Here is a 12,987-nt window from a genome sequence, read left to right as displayed (position 1 = left end):
TTGTTAAGCGCTTACTATGCCATGCCATTCCATCCAGTTAATAATAATAATGATAATAATAATGTTGGTATTTGTTAAGTGCTTACTATATCATGCCATTCCATCCAGATAATAATAATAATAATAATAATTAATAATGTTGGTATTTGTTAAGCGCTTCTATGCCATGCCATTCCATCCAGTTAATAATAATAATGATAATAATAATAATAATGTTGGTATTTGTTAAGTGCTTACTATATCATGCCATTCCATCCAGATGATAATAATTATAATAATAATAATTAATAATGTTGGTGTTTGTTAAGCGCTTACTATGCCATGCCATTCCATCCAGATAATAATAATAATGATAATAATAATAATAATGTTGGTATTTGTTAAGCGCTTACTATGCCGTGCCATTCCATCCAGTTAATAATAATAATGATAATAATAATGTTGGTATTTGTTAAGTGCTTACTATATCATGCCATTCCATCCAGATGATAATAATTATAATAATAATAATTAATAATGTTGGTATTTGTTAAGCGCTTACTATGCCATGCCATTCCATCCAGATAATAATAATAATAATAATTAATAATGTTGGTATTTGTTAAGCGCTTACTATGCCATGCCATTCCATCCAGTTAATAATAATAATAATGATAATAATAATAATAATGTTGGTATTTGTTAAGTGCTTACTATATCATGCCATTCCATCCAGATGATAATAATTATAATAATAATAATTAATAATGTTGGTATTTGTTAAGCGCTTACTTGCCATGCCATTCCATCCAGTTAATAATAATAATGATAATAATAATGTTGGTATTTGTTAAGTGCTTACTATATCATGCCATTCCATCCAGATGATAATAATTATAATAATAATAATTAATAATGTTGGTATTTGTTAAGGGCTTACTATGCCATGCCATTCCATCCAGATAATAATAATAATAATAATTAATAATGTTGGTATTTGTTAAGCACTTACTATGCCATGCCATTCCATCCAGTTAATAATAATAAAGATAATAATAATAATAATGTTGGTATTTGTTAAGTGCTTACTATATCATGCCATTCCATCCAGATGATAATAATTATAATAATAATAATTAATAATGTTGGTATTTGTTAAGCGCTTACTTGCCATGCCATTCCATCCAGTTAATAATAATAATGATAATAATAATGTTGGTATTTGTTAAGTGCTTACTATATCATGCCATTCCATCCAGATGATAATAATTATAATAATAATAATTAATAATGCTGGTATTTGTTAAGCGCTTACTATGCCATGCCATTCCATCCAGCTAATAATAATAATGATAATAATAATAATAATGTTGGTATTTGTTAAGCGCTTACTATGCCATGCCATTCCATCCAGTTAATAATAATAATGATAATAATAATGTTGGTATTTGTTAAGTGCTTACTATATCATGCCATTCCATCCAGATGATAATAATTATAATAATAATAATTAATAATGTTGGTATTTGTTAAGCGCTTACTATGCCATGCCATTCCATCCAGATAATAATAATAATAATAATTAATAATGTTGGTATTTGTTAAGCGCTTACTATGCCATGCCATTCCATCCAGTTAATAATAATAATGATAATAATAATAATAATGTTGGTATTTGTTAAGTGCTTACTATATCATGCCATTCCATCCAGATGATAATAATTATAATAATAATAATTAATAATGCTGGTATTTGTTAAGCGCTTACTATGCCATGCCATTCCATCCAGATAATAATAATAATGATAATAATAATAATAATGTTGGTATTTGTTAAGCGCTTACTATGCCATGCCATTCCATCCAGTTAATAATAATAATGATAATAATAATGTTGGTATTTGTTAAGTGCTTACTATATCATGCCATTCCATCCAGATGATAATAATTATAATAATAATAATTAATAATGTTGGTATTTGTTAAGGGCTTACTATGCCATGCCATTCCATCCAGATAATAATAATAATAATAATTAATAATGTTGGTATTTGTTAAGCGCTTACTATGCCATGCCATTCCATCCAGTTAATAATAATAAAGATAATAATAATAATAATGTTGGTATTTGTTAAGTGCTTACTATATCATGCCATTCCATCCAGATGATAATAATTATAATAATAATAATTAATAATGTTGGTATTTGTTAAGCGCTTACTATGCCATGCCATTCCATCCAGATAATAATAATAATGATAATAATAATAATAATAATAATGTTGGTATTTGTTAAGCGCTTACTACGCCATGCCATTCCATCCAGTTAATAATAATAATGATAATAATAATGTTGGTATTTGTTAAGTGCTTACTATATCATGCCATTCCATCCAGATGATAATAATTATAATAATAATAATTAATAATGTTGGTATTTGTTAAGCGCTTACTATGCCATGCCATTCCATCCAGATAATAATAATAATGATAATAATAATAATAATAATAATGATGTTGGTATTTGTTAAGCGCTTACTACGCCATGCCATTCCATCCAGTTAATAATAATAATGATAATAATAATGTTGGTATTTGTTAAGTGCTTACTATATCATGCCATTCCATCCAGATGATAATAATTATAATAATAATAATTAATAATGTTGGTATTTGTTAAGCGCTTACTATGCCATGCCATTCCATCCAGATAATAATAATAATGATAATAATAATAATAATGTTGGTATTTGTTAAGCGCTTACTACGCCATGCCATTCCATCCAGTTAATAATAATAATGATAATAATAATGTTGGTATTTGTTAAGTGCTTACTATATCATGCCATTCCATCCAGATGATAATAATTATAATAATAATAATTGATAATGTTGGTATTTGTTAAGCGCTTACTATGCCATGCCATTCCATCCAGATGATAATAATTATTATAATAATAATTAATAATGTTGGTATTTATTAAGCGCTTACTATGCCATGCCATTCCATCCAGATAATAATAATAATAATAATTAATAATGTTGGTATTTGTTAAGCGCTTACTATGCCATGCCATTCCATCCAGATAATAATAATAATAATAATTAATAATGTTGGTATTTGTTAAGCGCTTATTATGCCATGCCATTCCATCCAGATAATAATAATAATGATAATAATAATAATAATGTTGGTATTTGTTAAGCGCTTACTATGCCATGCCATTCCATCCAGTTAATAATAATAATAATGTTGGTATTTGTTAAGCGCTTACTATGCCATACCATTCCATCCAGTTAATAATAATGATGATAGTAATAATAATAATAATAATAATAATAATAATGTTGGTATTTGTTAAGCGCTTACTATGCCATACCATTCCATCCAGTTAATAATAATGATGATAGTAATAATAATAATAATAATAATAATAATAATGTTGGTATTTGTTAAGCGCTTACTATGCCATGCCATTCCATCCAGCTAATAATACTAATAATAATAATGTTGGTATTTGTTAAGCACTTATTATGCCACGCCATTCCATCCAGATAATAATAATAATAATAATAGTAATAATGTTGGTATTTGTTAAGTGCTTACTATGCCATGCCATTCCATCCAGTTAATAATAATAATAATAATAATAATAATGTTGGTCTTTGTTAAGCGCTTACTATGCCATTCCATCCAGTTAATAATAATAATAATAATAATAATAACACTAATAATGGCATTTTTAAAGCCCTTAATAATGTTGGTATCTGTTAAGCGCTTACTATGTGCAGAGCACTGTTCTAAGCGCTGGGGTAGATACAGGGTCATCAGGTTGTCCCACGTGGGGCTCACTGTCTTCATCCCCATTTTACAGATGGGGTAACTGAGGCCAGAGAACTTAATTCCATTCCATTCCATCCCGTTCCATTCCACTCAGTTCAATTCTATTCCATTCCATTCCGTTCCATTTGATCCAATTCAATTCCGTTCTGTTCCATTCCATGCAGTTCGATGCCATTCCGTTCAGTTCAATTCCATTCCATTCGGTTCGATTCCTTTCTGTTCCATTCCGCTCCATTTCATTCGATTTCAATCAATTCCATTCCATTCCGTTCCATTCCATTCAGTGCAATTCCATTTCATTCCATTCCATTCAGTTCAATTCTGATGGGGTACTGAGGCACGAGGGGACACAGCAGGGAATGCAAAATGGTGTCAGGCAAGGTTTCCTGTTCGGGCCTTCCTGCTCGACCTTGCCGAGTCACTGAAATCCGGAGGAGGACGAAACCCACCCCAAATAGGGACGATCACCCCCTGCCTAAGACACCGCCCCTGTGGCCAAAAAGGACCAATCCAGGAACACCCACATTGCCAGAGAAGAGAGAAACTGCGGCAATGTGCAACTCTAAAAGGCTGCCCCGCCCAAATGATGGAGCGCGTCATTCCCTTAAGGAGAGGTTGCCCGCCGGGTGCGTTACCCTCTGTTTGGCTTATTTGGCCTACTCTGGATCCCCAAATAAAACTTTTTGTCTTATTCTTGTTCCTCTCGAGTGTTGGGTCAATTCTTTGACCGCCCGCGACCTTGTGATCTTGGGCGAAACGCTTCACTCCGCCACCATCAATTCCCTTCTGTTCCGTTCCATTCAGTTCAATTCCATTCCATTCTGTTCCACTCCATTCTGCTCCATTCCGTTCCTTTCCGTTCACTTCCATTCCATTCAGTTCAATTCCATTCTATTCCGCTCCATTCAGTTCCGTTCCGTTCCATGCCCTTCCATTCAGTTCAATTCCATTCCGTTCCATTCCATTCCATTCTGTTCCAGTCCAATCCATTCAGTTCAATTCCATTCCTTTCCATTCCATTCAATTCCATTCCATTCTGCTCCATTCCATTCCTTTCCATTCAATTCCATTCCGTTTAGTTCAATTCCATTCTATTCCGCTCCATTCAGTTCCGTTCCGTTCCATGCCCTTCCATTCAGTTCAATTCCGTTCCGTTCCATTCCATTCCATTCTGTTCCATTCCAATCCATTCGGTTCAATTCCGTTCCGCTCCTTTCCATTCAGTCCAATTCCATTCCATTCCTTTCCATTCCGTTCGATTCCATTCCATTCCATTCAGTTCCATTCCATTCTGTTCCGCTCCATTCAGTTCCGTTCCATTCCTTTCCATTCGGTTCAATTCCATTCCATTCCGTTCTATTCCATTTTATTCCATTCAGTTCCATTCTGTTCTATTCCATTCTATTCCATTCAGTTCAATTCCATTCCATTCGGTTCAATTCCATTCCATTCAATTCAGTCGTATTTATTGAGCGCTTACTCTTCCGCCCTTCAAAGCCCTACTGAAGGCGCACCTCCTCCAAGAGGTCTTCCCAGACTAAGCCCCCTTTTCATTCATTCGTTCATTCACTCATTCATTCATTCAATCGTATTTATTGAGCAATTACTGTGTGCCGAGCACTGTCCTAAGGGCTTGGAACGTACGACCTGGCAACGGATAGAGACGATCCTTGCCCAAAAAACGGGCTCACAGTCTAAAAGGGGGAGACAGGCAGCCAAACGAAACAAGTAGACTGGCATCAATACCATTAGGATAAATAGAATTGTAGATATATACACATCATTAATAAAATTAATAGAGCAATAAATAATATATACAAGTATGCACAAGTGCTGTGGGGAAGAGCAGAGGGAGGGAGGAGAGGGAATGGGGAGGGGAGGAGGGGCAGAGGGATGTTGCGTCCATTCCTTTCCATTCCGTTCAATTCCACTCCGTTCAATTCCACTGCATTCACTTCAGTCCTATTTATTGAGCGCTTATTCTTCCGCCCTTCGAAGCCTACTGAAGGCGCACCTCCTCCAAGAGGCCTTCCCAGACTGAGCCATCCATTCATTCAATCATATTTATTGAGCGCTTTATGTATGCACAGCTCTGTACTAAGCGCTCGGAAAGTACAATTCAGCAGTAGAGACAATCCCTGCCCACACCGGGTTTACAGTCTGGAATATGAAGAAACAGCACGGAGTAGTGGTTAGAGCATGGGTCTAGGAGTCAGAAGGTCATGGGTTCTAATCCCTGGCTCTGCCACTTTTATGCTGTGTGACCTTGGACAAGTCACTTCACTTCTCTGTGCCTCAGTTGCCTCATCTGTAAAAGGGGGATTGAAACAGTGAGCACTGAGACTGTGGGGATTGAGACTGTGAGCCCCATGTGGGACAGGGACTATGTCCACCTCGATTTGTTTTTATCCAACCCAGTGCTTAGTAAGTGCTTAACAAATACCATCATCATTATCATTATTATTATTATGGGATAAGTGCTTGAATCAGCATGGTACCAGTTAGGATGGAGAGGAAAGGAAAGCCACTCTCCAAAAGCTTCTTCCCCACACTTTCAAGTGCACCCATGTCTCCTCCATCCTTAAAAAATAGTCTTCCCCATGACTTTCCCGTCACTGTAGACAACGCCACCATCCTCCCCGACTCACATGTTAGCAACCTTGGCATTATCCTTGATTCATTTCCTCATCCATCCCAAATATGCAGTTTTTCAACATTCTACCTTGGCAGGATCTCTAGAATCCCACCCCTTGCTCTCCACCCAAACTGCTATCACGCTGATCAAAGCACTTATCACATCCCACCTCGACTACTGCAGCAGGCTCCTCGCTGACTACCCTGCCTCTGTTCCCTCCCCACTCCAGTCCACACTCACTCTGCTGCCGGGATCATTTTTTCTAAAAAAATGGTTCTGCTCACATCTTCCCACTCCTCTAAAACCTCCAGTGGTTGCCCATCCACCTCTTCATTGCACAGAAAATACTTACCATCTGTTTCAAGGCATTCGATCAGCTTTCACCCTCCTACTGCACTTCAGTGATCTCCTCCTTCAACCTTATCCACTAACTTCATTCCTCTAATGCTATTTACTCTCTGTCCCTTGATCTCATCTCTCTTACTGCTGACCTCCTTGTTCACGTCCTCCCTCTGGCCTGGAACTCCCTCCCCCTTCATATCAGACTGGACATCACTCTCCCCACCTTAAAAACCCTTCTAAAATTACACCTCCTCAAAAAAAAAAAAAAAAATCCCAGACTAACCCTCATTTCCCCTTTTCTATACCTTTATATCGGTAACGCTTAAGACCTTGATATCTACCCCCCATACACACACCAGCCACACAGCACTTTTGAAAATATTCATTTCCCCTATCTGTAATTTATTTTATATTCTATCTCCGCCACTAGACTAAAGACTCCTTATTGGCAGGAAATGTGTTTACCAATTCTATTTCACTGTATTCCTTCAAGCTTCTCGTTCAATGCTTGATAGCCAGCACTCATTGAGTAAAATGAGGAAACTTAGGCACAGAGAAGTTAAATGACTTGTCCAAGGTCACACAGTGGGCAAATGGTGGAGCTGGGATTAGAACCCAGGACCTCTGATGCCCAGGCTCATGCTCTTTACACATATCTGCTGAGGTATTCTGAATTGATTTAATTATTCACTTGTGTTTATTCTCGTACTTAATTATCAATTGTATTTTTGTCACTTTATGTCTGTCTTCGTTGGATTACAGATTTCTCCCTGGCAGAGATTGTACTTTAGGCTTCTCTACATCTCCAAGGACCCAGTACAGTTCTCTAAAAACAAGAAATACTTCGTAAATATTCATGTTCATGATGAATCACTTCTCTGACGGACTTGGCTTTTCCACTGGAGAAGCTAGTGGGGCATGTCATTAAAATTAAACACTGTGTACTACCAATACGTGGATTGGCAAATGCGCAGCGGGTTTTCAGTGTTGCCAGTGGCCACTTGATCTACATTAAGTGAGGTGAATTATGCAGGTTAGGCTGCTTCTCTATGATATGATGTGTTATGGAGAATCAGCATGCTCTAGTGGAAAGAACCCGGGCTTTGGAATCAGAGGTCATGAGTTCAAATCCCGGCTCTGCCACTTGCCAGCTGTGTGAGTGTGGGCAAGTCGCTTCACTTCGCTGTGCCTCAGTTACCTCATCTGTAAAATGGGGATGAAGACTGTGAGCCCCACGTGGGACAACCTGATTCCCCTGTGTCTACCCCAGCGCTCAGAACAGTGCTCTGCACATAGTAAGCGCTTAACAAATACCAACGTGATCATCTAGTGGAAAGAGACTGGGCCTGGGCATCAGATAAAGCCTCATCTGTTCTCAACATCACCCTCACTACTGAACTCAACTCATTCGCTCCCCTTTCCCTTCGTCGATCGCGTACCACTAACCCACAGCCCCGGATCACCTCCACAAGCCGCACGAGCCGCAGAGAGCTGCTGGAGGACATCCGGGTATAAGGCCGACTTGGTCCACTTCAAGTTTATCCTTGTGTGCTTTAACTCCTCCCTCTCCTCTGCCCGGCAAAATTATTTCTCCATCCGTACTGACACTTGCCCCTACTGTCATCGCTACCTACTTTACTGAAAAAATTGAAACCATCAGGAATGATCTCCGTAATATCTTCCCTCTTCCTCCTCGGCCCCTCCCCACTCCTGCCCCTCCTAAAACTCTCCCACCTATCCCAGCAGTATCTCAAGAGAAGATCTCCGGCCTTCTCTCAAAATCCGTGGCCTAGTGGCAAGAGCCCAGGCTTGGGAGTCAGAGGACTCCGCCACTTGTCTGCTGTGTGACCCTGAGCAAGTCACTTCACTGCTCTGTGCCTCAGTTACCTCATCTATAAAATGGGGATTGAGACTGTGAGTCCCACATGGGTCAAGGACTGCGTCCAACTTGATTTGCTTGTATCCACCCAGCATTTCGTACAATGCCTGGCACATAATAAGTGCTTAACAAATACTATCATCATTATTATTTTTATTATTCTTGTCAAATCCAAGGGCCTCTACTCCATTCTAATCCTACTCTACCTCTCAGCTACCTTGGACACGGTCGACCATCCCCTTCTCCTGGGAGCTGTATCCGACTTTGGCTTCACTGACACTGTCGTCTTCTGGGTCTCCTCCTATCTCTCTGGTCGCTCATTCTCAGTCTCTTTTGCGGGCTCCTCCTCTGCCTCCCTCCCTCTAACTGAGGGTGTCTCTCAAGGTTCAGTTCTGAGTCGTCTTCTATTCTCCATCTACACCCATTCCCTTGGAGAACTTATTCGCTCCAGTGGTTTCAACTATCTTCTCTATGCAGATAATTCCCAATTCTACATCTCTAACCCTGATCTCTCTCCCTCTCTGCATTCTCACATTTCCTCCTGCCTTCAAGACCTCTCCACTTCGATGTCCAGCTGTCACCTCAAACCTAACATGTCCAAAACAGAACTCCATACCTTCCCACCTAAGCCCTGTCTCCCCTGACTTTCCTAACATTGTCGACATCCTTTCTCCTCTCTTTCATTCAACCCACATATTCAATCCAGCACTAAATCCTGTCCGTTTGACCTTCACAACATCACTAAAATCCCCCCTTTCCTCTCCATCCAAACTGCTACCATGTTAATCCAAGTATTTATCCTACCCTGCCTTGATTACTGTAACATCCTCCTTGCTGACCGCCCTGCCTCCTGTCTCTTCCTATTCCATTCATTCCTTCATTCAATAGTATTTATTGAGCGCTTACTATGTGCAGACCATTGTACCAAGCGCTTGGAATGTACAGTTTGGTAACAGATAGAGACAATCCCTGCCCATTGACGGGCTCACAGTCTAATCGGGGGAGACAGACAGACAAAAACAATAGCAATAAATAGAATCAAGGGGATGTACATTCCAGTCCATACTTCCCTCTGCTGACCAGAACATTTTTCTTCAAAAATGTTCGAGCCACACGTTTCCCCACTCCTCGGGAACCTCCAGTGGCGGCCTATCCATCAGTGCATCGAACAGAAATTCTTTACTATTGATTTAAAGCACTCGATGACCTTGCCCCCTCCTATCTCACTTCGCTACTATCCTACTATAACCCAGCCCGCAAACTTCACTCCTCCCTGTACCTCGATCTCGTCTATCTCGCCACCAACCTCTCGCCCACATCCTGCCTCTGGCCTGGAACGCCCTCCCTCCTCATATCAGACAGACAATGACTCTCCCCATCTTCAAAGCCTTATCGAAGGCACATCTCCTCCAAGAGGCCTTCCCTGACTAAGCCCTCCTTTCTTCTCCCACTCCCTTCTGCATGGCCTTGACTTGCTCCTTTTATTCATCCCCCACCCCCACTCCACAGCACTTACGTATGTATTTGTGATTTTATTTATATTAATATCTGCCTCCCCCACAGGATGTAAGCTCATTTTGGGCAGGGAATAAGTCTGTCATATGGTTATATTTTGTGCTTTCCGCACTTAGTACAGTGCTTTGCATACAGTAAGCGCTCAGTGAATGGGATTGACTGACTGACTGTTCTAATCTATGAAATTAGAGATCCAACCAGGATCAAAACTCAATATTGTATACTGTAGTTGGAAAAAAAGCCCTGAAATTTTACATCAGTGAGCACTAGATTGTAAACTCCTCTTCTAGACCGTAAACTCCTTCTCTGGCCCGAAAGCACCTTGTGGGCAGGCAACGGGTCTATCGACTCTGTCGTATTGTTCTTTTCCAAACACTTAGTACGGTGCCCTGCACGTAGTAAGTGCTCAATAAATATCACTGATTGGATTAACGATTGTGCTGGTACTTTTTAAACAGAAAGTAGTGGCTGGATTTTTCCACATTTATAGGAGAAAAAGAGCCCAGGAGGAGGGGAGAGATGTGGTGCTGAATGGCTATTAAGCTATATGATCCATCCAGCAGCCTATTGTGTAGATTGTGTACGAGAAGCAGCGTGGCTCAGTGGAAAGAGCCCGGGCTTGGGAGTCAGAGATCGTGGGTTCGAATCCCAGCTCCGCCACTTGTCAGCTGTGTGACTGTGGGCAAGTCACTTCACTTCTCTGGGCCTCAGTTACCTCATCTGTAAAATGGGGATTTACTGTGAGCCCCACGTGGGACAATCTGATTACCCTGTATCTCCCGCAGAGCTCAGAACAATGCTCTGCACATAGTAAGCGCTTAACAAATACCAACATAATTATTATTATTATTATTAGATTGGAATGGGAAGAGACTGGAATGGGAGACCAAGAAGGAGGTGAATGCAATAACTAAGCCAAGGCCAAGACCTAAATTTTACTAGGAGGGTAGCAATTTGGGCAGAGAGGAAAGAATGGATTTGGGAAATGTCATGCAGGAAAAACAGCAGGAGAAGTAGCTCGGCCTAGTGGATAGAATACGGGCCTGGGAATCAGAAGGACCTGGGTTTAAATCCCACCTTTGCTTCTTGTCTGCTCTGTGGCCTCAGGCAAATCATTTAACTTCTCTGTGTCTCAGTTACCTCATAGTAAAGTGAGGATTAGGACTGTGAACCCCATGTGGGACATGGGCTGGGTCCAACCTATTTAGCTTGTATCTATCCCAGCACTTAGTATAGTGCCTAGCATGTAGTAAGCACTTTTAATAAATACCACAAAAAAGATAAGGAAATTAGGTCGGACGAGAAATCAGGGCTGAAGAGATAGATTTGGGAATCATCCGCACTGTGAGGGTAGTTGAAGCCTCTTGAGCGGATGAGCTCCCCGAAAGTGTGACTGTAAAGCGAGAAAAGCGGAGGGCCGAAAATAGAAACTTGGGGGATGCCCACGGTAAGAGAATGAGAGACAGAGGAGGAGCCAGCGAATGAAACCGAAAAACATCATTCAGAGAGGTAGGAGGAGAATCAGGATAGTACTGTGTCAGCAAAACTGAAGCCTGATTGTGTTTCCAGGAGGTCGGAGGCATCCAACAGAAACTCTTTACCTTCGGCTTTAAAGCACTCAATCAGCTTGTCCCCTCCTACCTACCTTCACCGATTTCCTACTGCAGACCAGCCCAAGCACTTCACTCCTCCAGGGCCAGCTTGCTCACTGAGTCCCGATGATGATGGTAATGATGATGATGTTTCTTAAGCACTTACTATGTGCCACGCACTATTCTAAGTGCTGGCGGCGGCGGGGAGGAGATACAAGGTAAGGAGGGTGTCCCACGTGGGGTTCACAGTCTTAATCCCGTTTTACAGATGAGATAACTGAGGCACAGAGAAGCGAAGTGACTCGCCCGAAGTCACACAGCTGACAAGTGGTGGAGTCGGGATTAGAACCCATGACCTCCGACTCCCAAGCCCGTGCTCTTTCCATTGAGCCACGTACCGATCTTGTTGCCGACCCCGTTCCCACAGCCTCTCCCTGGCCTGGAACTCCCTGGAACTCCACCACTCTCCCTACCTTCAAAACCTTTCTGAAGTCACATCTCCTCCCAGAGCCCTTCCCAAATTACGCCCTCTTTCCCCAACTCCCTTTCTTTGTCATCTATGCACTTGCCCTTCGGGCATTTGGTATTCGCCCCAGCCTCGGCCCCCAGCACTTATGTACATTGTTAGAGTGTACTCTCCCATGCACTTAGGACAGTGCTTTGCACACAGTAAGCGTTCAATGAAAACGACTGAATGAATGAATAAATATCCATAATTCATTTGTGTATATTAACATCTGTCTCTCCCTCCAGACTGTAAGCTCCTTGTGGACGGCGAACGTGTCTATCGACACTGTTGTACTGAACCCTCCCAAGTGCTCGGTACAGTGCTCTGCACCAAGGAAGCAGCATGACTTAATGGATAGAGCATGGGCCCAGGATTTAGAATGAGCTGGGTTCTAATCCTGGACTCACAGTGGCCCACAGTGTCAAAAACAGCCGAGAGACAGAGGACGAATGGGATGGAATATGGTCTTTGGACTTGGCTAACGAAGGAGGCCATTGGGAAACTTCTAAATTCTAGAAACCTTAGCTTTTTGATCCCTGCTGGACTTTCTGAATGAGTGCAGTACCCTCTAGCTGAACTGTTCTTCCCTTCCAGTTGGGAATTTCCCCACACCATGGTTCAGATACTCTTCTCAAGGTACAAAAAGAATCAGCAACAAGATGACTGAAAATTGGCAAGACTCTGGGCACAGGC

This window comes from Ornithorhynchus anatinus, chromosome 2, assembly GCF_004115215.2.
Source record: "Ornithorhynchus anatinus isolate Pmale09 chromosome 2, mOrnAna1.pri.v4, whole genome shotgun sequence".
In the NCBI taxonomy this organism is placed as follows: domain Eukaryota; kingdom Metazoa; phylum Chordata; class Mammalia; order Monotremata; family Ornithorhynchidae; genus Ornithorhynchus; species Ornithorhynchus anatinus.
The sequence above is the reverse complement of the archived record's forward strand: the minus strand, read 5'-3'. Positions refer to the sequence as shown.